Source organism: Dryas octopetala, chromosome 2 (assembly GCF_963921425.1).
Source record: "Dryas octopetala chromosome 2, drDryOcto1.1, whole genome shotgun sequence".
Taxonomy (NCBI): Eukaryota; Viridiplantae; Streptophyta; class Magnoliopsida; order Rosales; family Rosaceae; genus Dryas; species Dryas octopetala.
This window is the reverse complement of record NC_141367.1, coordinates 26,222,565-26,235,333: the sequence shown is the minus strand read 5'-3', so window position 1 is coordinate 26,235,333 and position 12,769 is coordinate 26,222,565. Positions and strand designations below refer to the sequence as shown.

The 12,769-nt window shown below is 32.5% G+C and overlaps 1 pseudogene; it reads left to right on the top strand.

Moving 5' to 3' along the window:
- Positions 1-10,731: 10,731 nt before the first annotated feature.
- On the top strand, positions 10,732-12,312 carry LOC147294820 (stemmadenine O-acetyltransferase pseudogene; annotated as a pseudogene).
- Positions 12,313-12,769: the final 457 nt, after the last annotated feature.

The following is a 12,769-nucleotide window of genomic DNA, read 5'->3' as shown; positions in this document are numbered from 1 at the left end:
ATATTTTTATCTATTATATATTGAAAGGGATGAAATTAATAGGGATAAGTTTTTCTCTTATGACTAATCTATTTTTTTACCAATTTTCCTTTTTTTAAGTTGAAGATGGAGGCATCTTCTTTCTTGTAGACACATAATTTTAATCATTATTCTATTTAATTCAATCCTAGGCATTAAACGAGATCTACATATGTACTATATACATTTTCTAGAGTCGATGATGGTAGAATATGTCGTAGGCAATGTTGATATTTGACTATGTCTCTCTTACACCCACAAAGATAGCACTAGGATCGATTAATTATTTTTTTGTGGTCAATTGCATTGGATTAGTTAATAGTAGTAATTATTATGTGATAGAGGGCCTTTAAGACAATTATATTCCAGAGCCCGATACACAATTATATTCTAGAGCTCGCTACGTACTGTATAACTTTGGGTCGGTTAGATATATCTTTAACGACCAACAAGTATAAATTAATATATATATCCTGGCAAAATTATAGTCTTGAGTCTTGACTGATTGCTATATATAGCTAGGTTTAACTGTGTGTTTGTCGTATGTACGTAGGTAATGCTATTAATTGCTATATAGCTAGGTTTAACTGTGTGTTTGTCGTCTGTACGTAGGTAATGTTATTAATTGCCATATAGCTAGGTTTAACTATGTGTTTGTCGGATGTACGTAGGTAATGCTATTCATTGCATTGTAACTCGTTGTTACTTTCGCAACCGTCCTGTTTGTATTCTATGCATAAATTGAGTTCTACCGTTAGGAGTCAAGATCGAGAACCCGTCTGTCCTTCACAACAGAGAAATACATCCAACTATTATAAAATTTTCTCAATCTCTCAAAAAAAAAAAATATATATATATATATATATATATAGTTTGGAGAGATATACAGTATAAATTGTTATCTCATACGAACAGAACTAATATTGAAATAAAAAAACCAAAATAAGAAATTATTGAAAGTTGGATCAAATAGTGGTTGGGAGTTTATGAAAAACCCGTCACTAAATAGTGGATTTATGCAAGGCCGGTCTTGACTTTTGGAAGGCCCAAGGGCGAAATTTAAATTGGGTCTCTAATAAAATTTTTTGCAAAACAATTTACAATTGACAAGAAATTAAATAGGAAAATTTCGGTTGAACATCAAGAAATAATTGAAAAAAAATAATTTATAGGAATATAAGAGAAAAATTAAAAGGGAAAAATACACACTCAAACATTAATTACCTTATTGCCTCAATGGGACCTCTCTGATCTGTCTTTACCAATTCAAAGCAAACATGCTCCTTGAATCCAACTTTCCAGAAAGAGGCATGTACTTTTGATAAAAAAAAAAAAGAAAAAAAAAGAAAGAGGTGTAAACCCAAGGGCAAAAAGGACCCACTGCCATGCAGATGAGGATGTTGGCTTACTTCTCTTGTGATTCACGTGTGAAGCAAAAAAAAAAATGAAACAAGTTGGCCAAACACAAATTAAGGAAAAAAAAAAAAAGTGGCTTTCAACTAATAATCAAAGAAAAATAGGTTGCATAACTCAAATTTTATATCTTAGAAGGGTCTAATTTTTTTTTTTTTATACAAAAGGGGCCTAAATCCAAAAAAAAACTAGATAACTATATATAGCTCTGACACAATAAATAAAAGAAACTAATTATAACAAAAATATTATAAATAAACTTAATAACTATTTTTTTAATATATATATATATATATTAATATATACATAATATAAAAATCTGTGAGCCCCCTTGAAAGTGAGCCCTACGCAGTCGCACTCGGTGCCCTTCAGGGCCGGCACTGGATTTATGCTTGCTCGCGTATTATATGAGTTTTACAACCATTAATATTTCGATGGTTTGCCATTCAACGCGTGGAGGGAATAGGTCCATCAACGCATGGACAATAAATTAATTAACACGCCTAATTCAAGTTGATGGTGATTGATTTTTTCTAATAACCGAATGTTTTAGTTTCCGAATTATTTTTTTTTCTAAAAAAAAATAAGTCAATATGTATGAGATTGAATCTAGAACAAAGAGGCTTGGAGTGGGCAAAGGGCTGCACTGGAGTATTAATTAAATCTTATAATTTTTAGTCGTCAATTATAACACGAATGATAGATGTATATGTAATATGTTAATATATATTAGCAGCTCATATAAATATATAATATTATTGTTTATTATAGTCTTATAGAATTCATTAATTGGAATATGATGTTTAACGCGTAACCATACTTGATATTTCATCATTAAACGCATGATGTGAAGGAGACTGATTGACACTTATGAGCTACCCTTGACACAATTCACGCAGTTATCCAATTGAATATTATACGAGTTTTGAAAACCAGTCCTCTTGCAATTAATAAACAGTCAATAATAGTTGATAATTAGCAAACTAACAGCGTCACCGATAGATTCTTCAAATGAATAATTCTTTATTTAAAAAAAAAAAAACATTATTTTAGACTTTAAGAAACTCTTCAAAATGAATTTTTAATTTAAAACTTAATTTCTCTCTCTTCAAATTTAGGACCCTCACTCCTCTCTTCAAATATTAATGACATTAAATTTTCTTTATAATTTCTATAAAATTTACATTCTCTCCTATAATAATAAATTTTAAGTTAAATAAATTAAACTTTTCTTTTCTTTTGTTTGATTAATCTAAAGGTCCGTTGATTTTAGATACCAAATTGTAATTTTTTTTTATTTTAACTATCAAAATATTTATGTTATTTCACTTTAGATATTAAATTTCAGTTTAGGTACCAATTTTAAAAAACATGGTTATATCGAGCTGTGACTGTCTAATAGTCATAACTTTTTTTTTTATAATTTGTTGTTTTTTCAATATTTGCTAGGCTTAAACTTTAATGTTTAATCTATGAGTTATAGGATTTAATTCCCCAAGCCTAAATTAAAAGCATTAAATCCTTATAAATTTTGAATTTTTATGAATTTGAAACAGTCATAAATGTATAACAAACCGATTTGTAACCTAATCTAAAATGTTTTGTTTTAAGTTAGTACGTAAACTAAAAAAAATTAGTGTCTTACTGTTTTGCTGAAAAACTATTGATATTTGGTATTTAATCCTAATTTTTTATTAATTTAATTCCAAAAAAATAATTAGTTCATAGAAAAAACAAATAATTAAAGTTAAAAGAGTCTTTTGGAGAAAAAAAAATTCAAGTAGCAAATTTTACTCCTCAAATTACCACATAGGTTAGCAAATCACTATTTGAAGAATAAATTTGCTAGAGTCTATTGGAGATACTCTAATAAGCTCATGTGTACATTCATGCAATGATATATATATATATACACACACACACGTATGACTCAAGTTTGATCTTAATTTAACGATTTTAACTATCAGAATATAATCAGGATTAATTGTAAACTTACCCTAAGGTTCAAATTACACAGTTGCAGTCGTGGGTATATTTAAGTCTAGATGGGTTTACATGGGTCAATAAGGTTCTAATATATGATGAGTTGTATTTGTATACGAAAATACTACATCCTAACTCATAATTATGTATATGTACATAAATAAAATAAAATATTAGGATTAAGTACTAAATATCAATAGTTTTTCAGCAAAGCAGCAAGACACTAATTTTTTTTAGTTTAGGTGCTAACCTAGAGCAATACATTTTGGATTAGGTCACAAATCAGTTTGTTATACAGTTAATAGTCACAGTTGTGACTATTTTAAATTCATAAAAATTAAAAATTTATAAAAATTTAATATTTTTTATTTAGACTTAGGAGATGAAGTACTATAACTCATAGACTGAACATTAAAGTTTAAGCCTTATAAATATTAAAAAAATAACAAATCAATAAAAATGTTATGACTGTTAAAGAGTCATAACTCATCATAACCATATTTTTAAAAATTGATACTTAAACTGAAATTTAATATCTAAAATAAAATAATATAAATATTATAATAATTAAAATAAAAAAATATTATAATTTTGTATCTAAATTCAACGAACCTTAAATTAAATAAAATAAAACTGCCATCCAGCGGACGTTGGATTAATCTAATAATGATTCTGATTCATGTAAAGTCATCACTACCATGACAATTAATTAGTCATCAACTCATAATTACCAGTAAGAACTTAGTCTTTGTTTGTGAGGAATGCATTAATTCAAAATATTCTTGCAGAGAAGAAATTAAGTTCAAATTGATAACTGCAATCCGCGCTACTAATTAAGGCACATTTCCGTACCGTTTGGATGACCTCATGATTTGAACCAATTAATATCGCCTTTAATATTTGTACAAATGTTGTTAACTAAGGAGAGTTCCCACCCGCATCGACCAATGCTAAACGTAGATGCATATAAACAGTTAAAAAATTCGTACCCTTATCCACAATTGTCAATTATTCATGTATTGATAAGAAAAGAATTATTATATATACTATATGTTTTGTTAAGGTCTTTTAAATATAATACTATTTTGAATACCTCATTTTAGAGAGTAGGTCTTAGGGCTCTCCCAACGAATTTGGGGGCCTGTGCAAAAGTAAATTAGAGCCTTTATAACTTTCAAGTATAAATTATATATATTATCAAAAAATCTTTTCTTTCCATGTGTCGTGACGGAGAAAGAGTGTGATCATTTCAAAAAAGAAGTATTTTAGTAACGGACAAAGCCGACCCTGACTTTTGGAAGGCTTAGGGGCAAAAATCTAAATTGGGCCCTTAATTTTAATTACAGAGCTTTTAATTACAACACAGTCACAAACAAGATTTACACTTTTAGTCACAACTTGTGTTGTGACTAAAACTTTTTTTTTTTTTTTTTTGGCAGTGGATAGAGAGGAGAGAGAGGCATAGAAAGGAGTGAGAGGGCTAGAAAGGGGAGAGAGATAACTGAGAAACAGAATAGTGTGGTGGCACAAAAATGAAGAAGAAGATTGTTAGGTTAACTTGATAGATTAAATCTAAATCTATTAATATTAATTTATTACGTAATATTTGTATAAATATATTTATTAGAATAATAATTTCAAAATGAGTTGATGGTTTAGTGGTTGAGGCACTGGTTTTCCTACTCTATGTGGTCCTGTGTTAATTTGATTCTTCTGGTGCTAATTTAATTGGACCATTTTTTTATTTTATTTTGGGGCCTTCTCAAATTGGGGTAGATCCAGTAGGTAAATAAATGTGCGTGAAAGTTTTTTTTTTTTTTACGTAAGATAATGACTTAGTCATGAATTTGTGAATATTTACAAAAGATGTTATTGCTCCAATTTGAACAATATTTAAATATCCATGATTTGAGGCATAAACTACTCCTAATTTTGAATGTTTTAATTGATGAAATGTCATGATTCATGCATCCAATTAAAAAAAAATTGTTACCAATTATGAACATGAACACATAAACACTTAATTACAAAAAAAATTAAACACCCAATATACATATCATATACTTGTAATATAGATAAAAAAAAAAGAAATAATTACTCATTACTACATCTTTGCTATGGTTTTTAACTTCTAATACCATTATTGTTAATATATAACAATCAGGTTAGTTTTAATAACAATCAGGTCACTTTGAGTTGGTACCAATTGGTATTAGTCAATTTATTAACCATGCTTTAAAATTGATATCTATACTAATTAATAATGGAAAAAATGTGCTACTGTTCACCATTAAAAAAAAATTTGACAACCCGTATTTACACTCTATAGCTCACATAGACTTGCATTCACACACCCACACTCACATCCAAACTCAACCACAGCCACACCCACACCCAAACTCATCCATCTTCTTCATCGATCTCCGACGAAGATGATTGAGCGCGAAGTTTAAGGTAGGTGGTTTTCCATATGGATGTGGTTATAAGCTAGCTGATTTTTCAATCCGAGAGAAAGAGAAGTCTGAAAAGTCGCGAAGAGAGAGAGAAGAGAGCTCGATCTGGACGACGTCGCAAGATCGAGAGCTCAGATTTCCCGATCTGCATGAGCCCCTTCCCCAATTATGTTTAGGTTCTTGATTTTTTTTGTTTATTTCAGTTTCTGAAACTGCAGATGTTTAGTTTAGTTTCTGAAACTGCAGTTATCTGCAGTTTTCTGCATTTTTCTGCAGTTTCTGGAACTGCAGTTTTCTGCAGTTTTTGGAACTGCAAGTGAACTGAAACTGCATAAAAAACTGCAGTTTATGCAGTTTACAGTGAACTGAAACTGCAGTTTCTAGAATTACAAGTGAACTTTCTGCAATTTCTAGAACTGCAAGTGAACTGAAATTGCATAAAAAACTGCAGTTTATGCAGTTTATAATGAACTGAAACTGCAGTTTCTGGAATTACAAGTGAACTTTCTGCAGTTTCTGGAACTGCAAGTGAACTGAAACTGCAGAAACTGCAGTTTCTGGAACTGTAAGTGAACTGAAACTGCAGAAACTGCAATTTATTAGAGTTGAAACTGCAGTTTATTGGAGTTGCGGACTTGCAGTTTCAGTTTCTGTTTTTTGGTGATGCGTTGATGTTGGTATTTTGGAAGATGTCTGCATGTTATGTTTTTGTTATGTCTATTTTCGGATGGTATTTTGGGATCTAGTGGTGGTGTGGTGTCCGCAAATAAAGAATGAGTTTGTGGTCGTTGGTCCGCAAGGGAAGAATGATGCTTTAGGTGGTTTTGGTTACTAAAATTAGATGCCAGTACCTTTATATTAATGGACTCAAAAAAAAATGAACACAGTATGCCTCCATTTTGGGTAAAAAAAACAAAAAAAAAATCTAATAAAAATATAACAAATCCCACACAATACAAAAATAGCACTAAAATATATAAATACAAATATCAATACCTTGGACTTAGGTATATTAAAAAAATAAGAAAAATAAGAAAATACCTATCGCTCAGGTAAAGAAAAAAGTATAATTACCAACCTCCTTTTGAGGTACGTATATATCAATGGTCTCATCACCTCTTACTCAAGTAGAAAAATGTAAAAGAAAAACAAGAACCACAATCAAAGAGGGCTTAATGTTGAAAAAAAAAAAGAGCAAAGAGAAATATATATAGGAAGAAAAAGAAGAAGAAGATCGAAGATTGATGATCAAGAAGGACAGAAGGTGACAAAAAATCAAGTAAGAATAAAAGAAAAAAAGAAAAAAAGAAAAAGAGGATCGAAGAAACCACAAAAATAACCAAAACAAAATGACACGTTACGTACCTGTAAATAAGGATGAAAGGAAATTTGAAAAACACTACAAAAAACGCCGTGTTGAACTTTTGAAATTGTTAATCTAAATAACAGGTGAGGATGAAAGCTTAATAATGTTTGGAAAACATAAATGACGTTTCTTCTTAATCTTTGAATGTTTGTCGTAATACACTAATCTGGATAAGAAAACACCTATTTTGAAATTTGAAAAAAAAAATTAAAAAAAAATACTTAATTAATTTTCAAAGTCAAACATAAATGACAATTAATTATCAAAAAAATAAATAATAAAACATTGAAATAAGACATTCATATACACTAATTTGGAAAATCAAAAACGAAAAATCTTAATATTCAACTTCATAATTAATGGCAAATAATTACAAAATTTTTTCATAATAATACCTTGAAATAAGGCATTAATTAACAAAATTAAAATTTACTTTTTTTCAACTCAAAGAATAAAAGAAGAAATCACAAAATAAATTTTATGCATAAAATGAATAATCTTACGTGACAAATTTAAAAACGGGTGTATATCCAATTTTTCCAAAAAAATAGGACAATATCAAATTGGGTCTCCTAAAATAAATGTATGTCTGATAAAGCCTTTTGTTAATGAGATCGAAAGGTCATCTCATACGTTGATTTCTACGTATACACTATTTTGTTAACGTGAAAGGCCTTTTCTAGATTTTTGTACCAAAAGAAAGGTGTTCTCTAAATTTCAACTTAGTATTTTTAGATAGAGGAAACTATAGAAATAGTCTACTTATTATTTGTTAAGTTTTGTTTTGGTCCACAAATTTTTTTAAGTTCTATTTTAGTCTATAAATTGTCTGAAATGTTTCATTTTAATTCAAAATGAATAATTTTATGAGTCCATTAATTATAAGGTACTGACAAAGCAAAATATTAACCAAAACCACTCAATCTATTTTTATTAACTTGCGGACACTATCTACCAGCCCCCCAAAATACAATATGCGGACACCTTCCAAAAGAAATGCATCATAAACAAACCAACTACACAAACAGCCCAAAACTGATATTTTTTTTTTTTGGCCAAATCGATCTCTTTCTTCAACTTTACCAAATCGCCAATTGTTCATCTTCACTCACAAGCATCGTTCTGCAACTCCAAAAAAACTGCAGTTTCAGTTCGCTTTGCAGTTTCAGAAACTGCAGTTTCACTTGCAGTTTCAGTAACTGCAGCTCCAATAAATTGCAGTTTCAGTTCACTTGCAGTTTCAGAAATTGCAGTTTCACTTACACAGCAACTGCAAGCTTGCAACTCAAATAAACTGCAGTTTCAGTTCATTTGCAGTTTCTGAAACTGCAGTTTCAATTCATTAGCAATTTCTGAAACTGCAGTTGCAACTCAAATAAACTGCAGTTTCAGTTCATTTTGCAGTTTCAGAAACTGCAAGTGAAACTGCAGATCCATTAGAAGGCTTCGATCAAGCACAGAGAGAGAGAGAGAAAGAGGAAGTCGGTGGCATTACTCCCCTTTCTTGCATCGATTTGCTGCAGGTGGCGGCCAGCCCGCAGCGGGGAGGGTGGGTTGAGTCGGCGCCGGTGTAGGGAGCACACCGATGGTCGCCATTCGTTGGGGGAAGGCCGGAGCAAGAAGCTTCGGTGTGGAGCAGTGTGGATCGCGAGAGAGAGAGAGAGAGAGAGAGAGAGAGAAAAAAAAAAAAAAACATATTTTTTTAATAACATATTTTTTTAATATCATAACTTACAAATGTGACCTTATTGTTAAATTTGAACAATAGGTATAGTAGAAGTTAAATAAAATATTTGTCATGTATCTTAGAGTAATTAATTCTAATTTTATCCCTCAAAGTTAACTCATTGATACAAAATTGAGGGGCAAAATAGTCTAATTTTACCCAATTTGGATTAAAATAGAACACTTCAAACAATTCATGAACCAATATAACACTTAAAAAAATTTATGAATCAAAACGTAATTTAGCGAATAATAAATGGATCATTTTAGTAATTACTTTTTTTTTTTAGATATATATACATACCAGAAGACATAAAAAAAAAATCCTTCTTACGAAAAAAGAAAAATCCAAAAAATAGAAAGAATAACGTCACTGTTATGTCATTTCAATCATCATCGGATTGACTTATTGAGGCCTCCCCACCCTAGTCAGTGGTCACCGAGAAGCTAGTTTTTCTACAAAGGATGAATGTATGATGGAGACTAGTAATTAATTAATGGATAAGATATGTAGGTCCATGAGAAGAACTTACTATCACACAGGGACAGGTAACAAGGATAGGTGGTATATATCACACAGAGAAAGAGAGAGAGCAATGAGAGGGGAGGGATGCAGTGATATTTCAGGATAGGTAAGTTATTTTTTAGGTGCATATATATATATATATATCTGAGTATTATTTAAATGAATTAATATAAATAAATTCTTTATTTGAATATTACTTTCGGGTCGAAGGTTATATAGTAATATGGTCAATGAATGTGGGCGCAAGGTTCGTCTATATGTTAATATGTTATCAATTTGTGAAACACTGTACGTACTACTCCATAGTCTTCATCTTCTTTACCTTTTATATTAATACATATATTTTGGCACGGACGTATGGTCATATACCGTCTTCTAGATGGCTTTGATTACACATGCACAACAAGATACCAGTATATATATATATATATATGTATGCATGCAGAGAATTCATTAGGCGCTCATATAATCTAATTAAATTATGTACTAAACTACTAACTAAACGAACCTCAAAGTATTAGCTAGCTAGCATGGTGGAGCCTAAGAGGTTCACGTTAATATTAGCCTGAATATAATATTTAATTTCAATTGTACGTAATTTTCTGTACAAACAAAAATGATGTACTGGGGTCGCCACTGACAATGTTAATATTATAAGAAGAGCTAACTAGCTATGGTTTAGTTATAGATAATACAAGCATCATGATTAACCTTAGTATGATATAAGCTAGTGTGAGCATAAGATGGTCAGTCAATATATGCCATGTTCCGTACTATAATGTCCCATCTTTTGTCCCCCAAAGCGGCTTTGTTACCAAGTAGGCAAGTACCAACCCAATTCCCCCTTCTTTTTTTGAGAATAAGCAGCCAAATCTACAATAGATATGGGTCAGTCAAACAATTAACCCCAATGCATAAATTTATTGTGCATATATGATATATTCACCAAATCCGCGTCCTAAAGACTTTGAATAGTGCTCACGTACATGCACATATCAAGTCTCCGCCTAATGAATAAGTACTTTATCCTCTTAATATTGATGCATTTGGATTTTTTGATTGAACTTATGTTCTTTTCCAACTAAAATTTCTTGGGCAAAAAGCATTATTGCCCACCAACTTGCTGATCGAAAAGTAAACGTCAACATTGCATGTACGCGTTTGACCGATGTGAAAAGCCTATTAAGATGGCCGCTTTGGCAGTGGCACCATTTGATCATGTATCCACCACTATATATACACATAGCATGCATAGGCAATGTGCACAACCACCCTCTTCGAGCTACCTAGCTATTGCACTACTCTTAATTTCACAATACCAATCGATCAAAGCAATAATTGTCTGAACGATGAAGATTGAAGTGATTGAGAGAGATAGCATTAAGCCTTCCTCTCCAACCCCAAACCACCTTCGTAAACATGAGCTTTCTTTCCTCGACCAAATTGCCCCTCCAATTTTCATGCCCATGATCCTTTTCTACCCAGCTGGGATTGATGGTACTACTAAAACTTGTGCCAATCGGGTCAAGCAATCGCTATCCGAGACCTTGACCCAATTCTACCCACTAGCCGGGCGGGTTGTTGACAATGCCTTCGTAGACTGCAACGATGAAGGGGCACAATACGTCGAAGCCCGAGTGAAGTGCCCACTTTCCGATATCATGTCGCAGCCCGACCCGGGCCAACTCAACAAATTACTCCCATGTGAGCTTGACAAAGTGGGTGACTTGGTCCTTGCAATCCAAGTTAACATCTTTGAGTGTGGTGGCATGGCAATTGGTGTGTGTATTTCTCACAAAATTGCCGATGCCTTGTCCCTAGTCATGTTTCTCAATTCTTGGGCCTCCACAGCTCGTGGAGATAGTAAAAATGATACATCCCCTCCACGTTTTGATTTGGCCACCCTCTTCCCACCTAGAAGCATATCCGGGTTCAAACCAGGCACTGGGATCACTAGGGAAAACATTGTGTCCAAAAGGTTCATATTCAATGCCTCCACGGTTGCTTCCCTGAGGACCCAATACACCGGGCCCAATTCAAACGAGAGACGCCCAACGCGCATTGAGGCCTTGTCGGCCTTCGTGTGGGCCCGGTTTGTGGCTTCGACCCAAGGAAAGCCCAACCCGGAAACGCTTTACAAAGTGCTCCACGCTGTCAATTTACGTACAAGGATGGACCCACCGCTTCCGGAGCATCACTTCGGGAACGTGAGCCGGTTCGCTATGGCAACGCCGTCGTTTTTGGAGAGCGAGGAGGAATGTTATGGGCTGGTGGGCCAGATGAGAGAGGCCATCAAGAAAATCGACGGTGATTACATGGCGAGGATCCAAGAAGGGACCGCGCACTTGAACTTTTTGAAGCAGCGAGCGGAGGAGTTTACCAAGGGAGAAGTGGTGTCGTTTAGCTTTACGAGTTTGTGCAGGTTCCCACTTTATGAAACGGATTTCGGGTGGGGCAAGCCTATATGGGTCGGGTCTGCTAGCCTCACGTTTAAGAATCTGGTTGTTTTCATGGATACCGGGTCGGGTGGTGGGATTGAGGCATGGGTTAATTTGAAAGAGGAAGACATGGCTAAGTTTGAAGATGATGAGCAGTTGCGCGCATTTACTTATCCAGCCCAAGGTGCTAAAATTTAGTCCCTCAATTTCTGGCCTGTCGACCCCATTGGTTTATGTGCTTGGATTTTTCTTTTTATTGAAGTTTATTTTATTTGTATAATACTATGATGTTTGGAATGAATAAATTTGTTCATCACGAAAAATTCTGATGTAAGTATGTAACTCAAGAAATTTATATAGAAAGGATTAAATTAATTATTTGCTTTTTAATCACTTTGCAATACATAAGTAAATAACATACACAGGGACGATTCAACATTGGGGGCACATGGGCTATCCATGCAATTTTTTTATTTATTAAGTTCTTCTAGGTAAGTTTAGCCCATAACTTTTCTCATTTTTGGACTCCATCCCATCCCTCCATCATACCTAGTATTCTCAATTCAATACATAAACACCATGGAATTAACATAGGTCCAATCCTATTGATACACAATAAAAGAAAAAAAGTTTTATTAAGTTTTTCTATTAATTTTTTTCTTGTTTTACGAGTTTGAAAACTGAGAGAACTTGTTTAGTTCAAATTTTGGAGACCTTAAAATAAAAAATAAGTACATGGAAGTGGAATCTGATACCCTTATTTGAAGGAAAATGAAACTCATTTATTGTTTATTTTTTTGACAAAACTAACCCTATTATTATTTTAAAATGTCATCTCTATTGTCAT